Raw genomic sequence first — 9,095 nt, 5'->3', positions numbered from 1 at the left:
CTACATGCCTGACACCACCCCCCACACTGTACACCTGACCCCACCCTCCACATTGTGTATCCCATCCCCTACCCTGTACACCTGACCCCATCCCCCACCCTGTACACCTGACCCCATTGCCTATCCAACATACTGTGCTCCCCAGCACTGCCCATTCATGTTACACTCACCTATAACAATGGCAGCCATAAAGGTGGAAGGAGCCGAGTGCTGTCTTCTGTCTCCACAACTTGCTAGCAGATGATTCCTCTGAGGCTGAGAGATCGGATGAGTCATCATCAGGCAGCAGAACTCTCAGCCTCTTGAAGCCCTGGCAGTGTCAGGCAGCATTCAAAAGCAGCTGCATCACAGTGCCTGCTGCAGGATGTGTGCAGCTACATGAAGATGGCGCCCCCCCCATTTCTAAACATATATTAGCCCTTGTCTGGCCCTGTCCGCCACAGTCAGCCACAAGTAGGGGCAGGTGCACTGCACACATTTTTGTGGACAGTGCACCCCAGCGCTTGACATGCTGCCACAGCAGAAAGAGGACAAGCTGCTGTGCCCCGTCGCTCATGGGTGGGGGCATTGCAGAGTCCTGGGGGGTGGGGCCGAGTTCTGGGGGAGGGTCTGATGAGGCCGTCACCGAGTGGGGGGGGAAGCTGCTCCCGCCTTGCCAGTGGGCGGCGCCCTAGGCAACTGTCTAAAGCTGCCTAGTGGTGGTGCCGGCCCTGCCTGGAGCTACTATTTGGATTTACAGCTTTGAATTTTTGATAGTGCAGTTTAAGGAACAATTCTGCCTCTCTCTCTCTCTCTCTCTCTCTCTCTCTCTCTCTCTATATATATATATATATATATATATATATATATATATATATATATATGTGTGTGTGTGTGTGTGTGGATATATATACAGCAGTGCTTACTGCATAAGGGCAGAGATATATAATGTTCCGATTACTATAGTGTACAGTATCAAGGAAGATAATACAGAAATTCATTTACAACTTATTTGGCCAAATGAGCCTCCGAGTTCGACACCAGTGCGGGAGGACGGTCAGACTCAAAGACTTTTTTTTTCAAAGGGCACTTACTTAAAAACATGGTTCTGCCTAGTAAATGATTGTCCCTTTAAAAAAAAATCACAATCTCAGCTTGAAGCATGGAAAACCCTACCCTTATCATTACTGGGAAGGGCAGCTATATTGCAGTCCATTATCTTCCCGAAGATATCATATTGCATCCAAATGATACCTATCCATCTCTCAAAATCAGACATAGCTAAAATTACAAAAGGATTCTTTAAATTCTTATGGCAGGGGAAAAAGCCTCGCAATGCTCGCCACAAGCTATATTCCAGTCTACACGATTAGACACTTGATGTGCCAAGTTTTCATATGATAAATTGCATGGATTTATCATATGCAGGAGGAGGGAGCCTTGAGACTAGCTGGGTGGGGGGAGCTGTTGTGGAGAGCCAGGCAGGGGAGAAAGCCGTGTGGGGGATGGTAGCGGGTGGGGTTTGCCGGCTAATAGACAGCCGGGCAGAGGGAACAGGGGGAGGCGGTGTACGGAGCCGGGCAGGTGAGGAAGCTGTTGCCCTCTGACTCACAGTGCCAGCGGAGCAGGGCACCTGGCACCCCGGCACCGGGCAGGAGAAGATGCTGGTGCCGGGCAGTGGTGGGAGGAGCAGGTCACTTGAGAAAAAAAGAAACAGCGCATACAGATGAATAGGAAGCCATTGATTGGCTGAGACCTCTCTGATAATCGCTGATCATCGCTGAGACCTCTGACCATCGCTGACATCGGTGATTGGCTGAGAGAGGTCTCAGCCAATCAATGGCTTCCTATTCATCTGTATGGGCTTTTTTTTAAGTGCCTTGGTCCTCCCGCCGCTGCCATGCACCAGCGTCTTCTCCTGCCCGGCGCCGTGCGCCCTGCTCCCTCTGGCACTGTGAGTCAGAGGGCAACAGCTTCCTCACCTGCCCGGCTCCCTATGCCACCTCCCCCTGTTCCCTCCACCCACCTGCCTATTACCTGGAACCCCCCAACCGCTGCTGTCCCCCACACAGCTCCGGGCTGCACATAAGATTTCGCAAATCTTATGTGCAGCCCGTCCGACCTCCCGATTCCGATCCGATGCGCACGGGACCGCACATCGGGTCGGACGTGATGTCTACAAGTGTGATTTGTGTGATGTCATAATTTTAGCCACTTTCCAAGAGGAGGGGTTTTCTAGTCAACCGGAACACCCCCCCCCCCCGCGTTTGCCTATGCCCTTTTATTTTATTTTCCTCTTCCCCTTTTTTCTTTCTGTACAATATTATTTAGTTTAATGTTGTATAAACCAAATAAAAATGAATATTTGAAAAAAAATCAAGATATCCATGACCATATAGAGCTGTACCAGAACGGTTACCTGCAGTAGGTGAGCAACTTTTTACATTTGGCTCTTGGGGGTGCATTATTCCATTGCATATTGCTCTAATATTATAACAGTAAATATAATCTGATAAACTTATCACAGAACATTTACCTTTGTTAATTTAAGTATACTAAACAAAAGAATCGTCATTACTGTACAACCTTGTGAGATGCACAAGCCTAGCCAAAGTCTCGACCCCTATAGTACTACAGTATGTATTACATGTTTATTGAACTTTTTGTATTACACTATTTTTTCATTCGTATTATGAGAGGTTGACAGATTTGCTCTGGTCTGAACACTATGATGATACATTTAGGCAGGAACATACAGATCACCAGAGCCCAGGTGGAAGCAGAGATGGCAAATATCTCCATGGCCACGGTGTACTTGCCCTGAGCACTGAGGGAGGCCGGGATAAAGGAGACCCAAACGCTGAGGAAGGCCAGCATGCTGAAGGTAATAAACTGGACCTCATTAAATCTGTCAGGGAGTCTCCGAGCCAGGAAGGCAACATTGAAACTAATGGTGGCAAGAAGGAACAGATAACCTAACATGGTCCAGAAGGCAATGGTGGAGCCTTCATTACACTCAACAATGATGAGTCCAGGTTTGGTTTCAGTGTTATATTGTGGGAATGGAGAAGCTAAGGACAACCAAGTGATGCACAAGATGAACTGTAACAGGAAGCAGATAATAATAATCATGTAGGACACTTGGGGGCGCATTATCTCTTCAGATTGCTGCCTGGTCTAGTGGCCATAAAAGCAAACACCACCAGGATAGTCTTAGCCAAGATACTTGAGACGCACAAAGTGAAGGCCAGGCCAAATAGTACCTGACGCAGAATACACTTCTGGTGGTGGGGGTAACCTATAAATACTAAAGAGCACAGGAAGCAGAGACACATGGACATCAGCAGAAGACAACTTAAAGAATAATTATTGGCTTTCACTATAGGAGTCTGTCTATGCCGGATGAAAAGCCTCAAAATAGAAGCAGGAATAAGTGAGGATATTATGCTGATTGCAGCTAAAATTGCTCCCAATGTATCTTCATATGAAAGATACTCCATGGACTTTTGGAAACATTTAGATTTCTGAGGATTTGGCCACTGATCCCAAGGACACCTGATGCAATCAATTGAATCTGCAAGAAAGAACATATATTATACTATTACACCTGCATGTGATTAATGTGTTCTGTGATGCTGAACGGATTTGATAAAAATTAATTTGCAATATTCCACAACTTTCTTTTTATAGTATTTCTATTACTTTCCCTACTACTGATGTAAGGCTTACTGATCAGTATTTACTCCCTCTTAATTGTTTCCACTTTTGTGCAGTGGTACTTCAGTCTCTCTTTTCTAGTTCTCTGGAGTTACACATCTACATGTCATAAATGTGTTCTCTGATCTGAAAGGAGTTTATACAGTAAAAATGATTTTCTACAGTATAAGAGACACAACTCATCCAAGTTAGGATATACTGTCTGAGACCACAAGTTTGCTGGAACAACAAATTGTGCACCCTTTGGAGGTTGAAATTTTATAAATTAATGGTCTGAATTCAAAGCTTTCTATTAAAAATATACATTATATAAGGTCCCGCGGACAAAGCATTAACCCCATGACCAGTCAGCCTGGGGAACCCCCCCCCCCCAATGAACGCCCACCCCTCTCCAGAACTTACCTGCCCAGGCTGAAGCCTGGGGCTGTCCCCGGTGGCCCTGGGCGGTTGCCACAGGGCGGATAAATGTGTAAAATTAGAAAAATACCTTTGGGTTCTGCTGTGAAACTCCAGCAAGCCTGGTCCACGTACTGGGACTTGGAGAACCACAAGTCCCAGCATGCGGCCCATTAATGGGCTTCCAAGGACTCTTAGTTCCACAGCAGAACCAAAAGTGAAATAAATACACAAACACACCTGAAAAATAAAACGGCACAATTTCATACATATACTGTAATTAACTATCTTGACCCATAGGTAAGTCTACCTACGGGGCTTGGCAAATTAACAACCCGGTACACACGAAACCCACGGACTGAGGAGAAGCCCCACGATGATGTTTTTTACATCTTGCGGCTCCTCCTCCCAAATAGCCTTATTGGTCGCCTAGCGCCGCCTAGCAGCCAATCAGAAGTCTTTAGGCCGCTAGGCGGCCAAAAACGCTATTCAGGAGGAGTCAGGACTTTGCACCTATGAAACAGCTTACACAGGTTTTCTGTAGCCTATATAACCAGGACTCTGTCAGTGTTAAAGCAGCCATATTCTTGGATGAAACACTGGCTACAGAAGTGCCACAAAAGAATTGAAAACAACTCAGCCTCTTAACACAAAGTGCAGGGCTACTGAATGCAGATGTGTAGGCTGTATAGGAAATTCTGCGGTACTTATGAGTTATCTGGGCGCCCGATTTTTTGATTGTATGCCTTAAGTTAAGGCATACAATCAGATGCGATGCGATGCGATATCGCATCGCATCGCATGCGACCATCGGATGCGATGACCCGATTTTTCCATAGGAATCAATGTTAAAATGGACTGAGTCCATTTTAACATGGAATTCAATGGGAAAAGGGGTCCTTTTCATACCCCTACTATCCAAGTGGGCATGGAGTTGGATATAAACCTGTGGCGAGCGTAGCGAGCCACCGAGCCCGAAGCGTGGCGAGCGAAGCGAGCCCCGCGAGGGGACGGTATTCTGTGTCCCCTCGCGGGGCTCGCTACGCTCGCCGCGCTTCGGGCTCGGTGGCTCGCTACGCTCGCCACAGGTTTATATCCAACTCCATGCCCACTTGGATAGTAGGGGTATGAAAAGGACCCCTTTTCCCATTGAATTCCATGTTAAAATGGACTCAGTCCATTTTAACATTGATTCCTATGGAAAAATCGGGTCATCGCATCGCATCGCATCGCATCCGATGGTCGCATGCGATGCGATGCGATGTGCCCGATCCGACCTGATTTAGAAATCGGGCGCCCAGTTAACTCACAAGTACCAATTCTGCTGATAATAATCGCTGATAAGTAGACTTTTTAATAAATTCCTACTTTAATATTAAAGTCATTGTTGAAGTCCTTTTCTGGGAATCCACCCATCTGGGTCTCCTCGAACTTTAACCCACTGGTAAAACATAGTAACCATTAAAATGTCATTACCATTGTTCTAATATTCAGTTCATTGTCAAGTATTAACCACTTCAAATACTATAATTTGAGTGCACTAGGATAGAGCCTGGAATCTGATCACTAGAGCAGTAGGTGGGACATCGAGCAGTGGGACACAATTGGGATTTCCCCTGTTGCCCATTGGGCCAGTCCAACCCCGCCCCCTCTCCCCACCACAAACACACGTCTGTCATACCTGTAAATGTTGTGATACTGGTGTCTAATGAGTGTCACAAAGCCTTTATCTTTAATGAAAGGTTACGCCTATCCCACCTCAAGAATTGCCCATCCTTCTAAACACATATTGTTAGCCCTCTGAGTACCAACCGTGCTGTGAGAGATGGGCAAAATATCCGCAAAAATGCCCGTAGTTTAGGAATATGAATTACTTTAGTTATTGCCTGCAAATGACCTGAAGTCAATTCATTAAAGTTTTGTTCAATATTGCCCCGAAAAAAAATATAGTTGCTGTGAGCGAGGCTGATATTTTTAGCAGTAACGTTGGCACTCAAAAGGGTTAAACAATATAATAATACATAAATATTTTCTCAGTATCTAGGAAGTGATGATACAAGTTAGTGCAAGGTAGGGTGGCCAATCACGGGATCGGCAGGATCCGGGGATTTGGCCCCCAAAACGCTGGGATTTCAATCCCGGGATTGGAGTTTCCAATCCTGGGATTTCGGGATTAGACTGCGCAGTCTAATTCCGGGCAGCGTCTGAGCACTCGCTCAGATGCTGCCCAGCTTCTCCCATGGCCGGCAGTGCTGTACTGTGCAGCGTGATGAGGTCAGAGGTCACACTGCGAAGGACACAGCCGCACAGCCCACCCACCCAACCTTCCCGGCTCCCGGCCACCCCGCCTACCAACCCAGTGGCAACCCAGCCAGCAGCCCTCCCGCCCACACACTCAGCATACCCGGCTCCCGGCTGCACCCGGCTCCCACTGTAAGTAAATAGTGGGCGGCCAGGGCATTTTTTATTATTAGGGATGCCAATCCCGGGATCCCGGGAATCCCAGGATTGAGCATTTTTCAATCATGAATCCTGGGATTGAAAAAATGCCCCGGGATTGGCATCCCTAGTGCAAGGTCATATATGTATGAAAATTGTGCTTTGCATTAATTGAAATGTAGTTTGGGCCTCTAATGTGATAGAAATGTCCCTATAGAATCTAACACCATTTTGAATGCTTTTTAAATTATTATTATATAAACAGAACGTCATGGACTTACCTGTCTGGTTAGATATTTCTCCTTGTAGGCATTGGACACAATCAAAGCAGCAGACGGGGTGTCCAGATCTAGCGGCCTTCCTGTATCCTGGAGGACAGCTCTCACTGCAGGCCGAGCGAGGGACCTGGGCAAACAGTAATATGACATTTTAATTTATGGATGATCTATTAAGCATATTATAGAGTTTCACGGGGATTTATAATGAATTAATACTAAAAAAAAAACAATAGGACTCTAAACAAACTAGTTACAATCTGAACCTACTAAAATGTTATTTGCCTACTTGATAGAGAAGATAGATGCCAACGTATTAATGGATATCCTGCTTGAGCCACATGAAATAAGATACACCTATAGATTACTATACAGCTGTAACTGATCCAGAGTTCCATCTGTAGCCTCACCTGATGATCCCCCATAAGCCACAGCACAAGACTTGAGTTGATGGTCAGAGCTTCATCAGGAAGAGCAGAAGTATTATAATTGCCAATCTGAATTTGCTTCACAGTCCCTTCCGGACCCAGTTGCCAGTTCATAATACTGTAGACTGTAGGTGGGTCTCCATTCTTATCAAAGTAAATGTTATTACCACCACTGAGCGTGAGTCGGACTTTCTTGATATAGTGCGTGAGCTGCGAAGAGTAAAAGAAGATGGGAATCACGTGTTGGCACTAGCAAGATAATAATTTAAATCTAATTAATATTCCATAAATGCTAACTGGTGTACCACAATATTGATTAAAATTAAATTCAATAGAACCAGAAGGTGCTGTATATAAATATGTTAACTACTAGTATTATTTATTTATATCTATATATATCTATATCTATATCTATATCTATATATATATATATATATATATATATATATATATATATATATATATATATATTCAAAATTGGCTAGTGTGGAAAAGTTGTGAATTGACCTGAATAAGAAAATTGCAAAAGCATTTTGCTCTAAGTCAATATCTTCTGTTCAGGCAAGACACCTAAAGTTTAGCTTTTTAGATGAAAACTAAATGTTTTTTTTCACCCAAATGTGTGGTTTTTTTTTGGAGATGATGCTCTGTAATAGAAGTGACCAAGAAAACATTTTTTTGCATAGCATAGCATATGGGTGTGATATGACTTGTTGACAATGACCATGTTGACATTTTGTATGTCTTCATGGATATGTCAACATGATGAATTATCAACAAACCATCCCTGGTTGAATATTGGTCTCTTACCATTTCTCATTTGCAGCTCCATACTCTTGCATTCCAATAAGTATCTCTCCCCCCAGTGCTAAATTGCTGTCGATTATCTTTAGGTATTTAAATAGACACGTTTGACCAAGAGTAGTTGACCATGTGGTGATTGTCAATCTACTGTAGATGCCGCCGATCCCCCTTTTTACTCATTTGATACTGTGATTGCTATCCCTTTAGGAGACAGGACTACCTCGCTAAGTTGCTTTATTTGACGTTTATTTTCGTAAATACCTTAATTACCTTGCTAAGGTGCTTCGTTTGATGTTTATTTTTGGGGAAAAAGCATCAGCTTATTTGGGTACATTCATTGTGGCCTTGTATGAATAAACTCTTTTCTATATCACGCTATTTCTTTTCTTCTACATTATGTAGGATCAATTTCTCAATCTGCACTAAAGAATTAATAATGTGATTGCCTTATCTATAAGAGAATGTGTTTGAAGAGACAAATGTCCCTGATGAAGTCCATGAAACGCGTCGGAGTTCCTCTGCTATGCACTTATGAATTGATAGAAGAATACTTTGTGTGAAATTTGGGCCATCCTGTTGAAGAACTTTCTAATAAAAAAACATTTGGACACACCTCCTTCTGGAATATAATGTACACATAAAAATATATATATATATATATATATATATATATATATATATATATATATATATATATATATATATAGTGGAGGGTATAACTGGCACTCCAAGATATAATTCTTAGTGTCCCATGCGCTCAGGCAAATAGGTGTAAGTAGTGAACTTACACTGATATCAACAGAAAAGTCCACAACCATAGGATGGATCCTGATATATCCAGGAAACTACGTTGTTCACTCCACTGTTCAATTGGAACCCTTATGAAAAGAGATGAGACATCGTGCAACACCTTTTTTATAAAAGGGGGGTACAATTTGTTTAAGGATGCACTCATGGATGGATGGATGCACCCATCAATACGCATCAAAAAGGAATTGGATGTACTTATTCTCAGAGCTCTCCAAAGTGGAACACTCACTAAGGCTGAATTTGACTT

General features: G+C 43.7%; 1 pseudogene; it reads right to left on the bottom strand.

Annotated features, from left to right (window-relative positions):
- Nucleotides 1-2,652: 2,652 nt before the first annotated feature.
- On the bottom strand, nucleotides 2,653-8,856 carry LOC146073349 (vomeronasal type-2 receptor 26-like; annotated as a pseudogene).
- Between the last annotated feature and the right edge of the window lie 239 nt (nucleotides 8,857-9,095).

Source organism: Crinia signifera, chromosome 4, assembly GCF_055691185.1.
Source record: "Crinia signifera chromosome 4, ASM5569118v1, whole genome shotgun sequence".
Taxonomy (NCBI): Eukaryota; Metazoa; Chordata; class Amphibia; order Anura; family Myobatrachidae; genus Crinia; species Crinia signifera.
The sequence above is the reverse complement of the archived record's forward strand: the minus strand, read 5'-3'. Positions and strand labels throughout refer to the sequence as shown.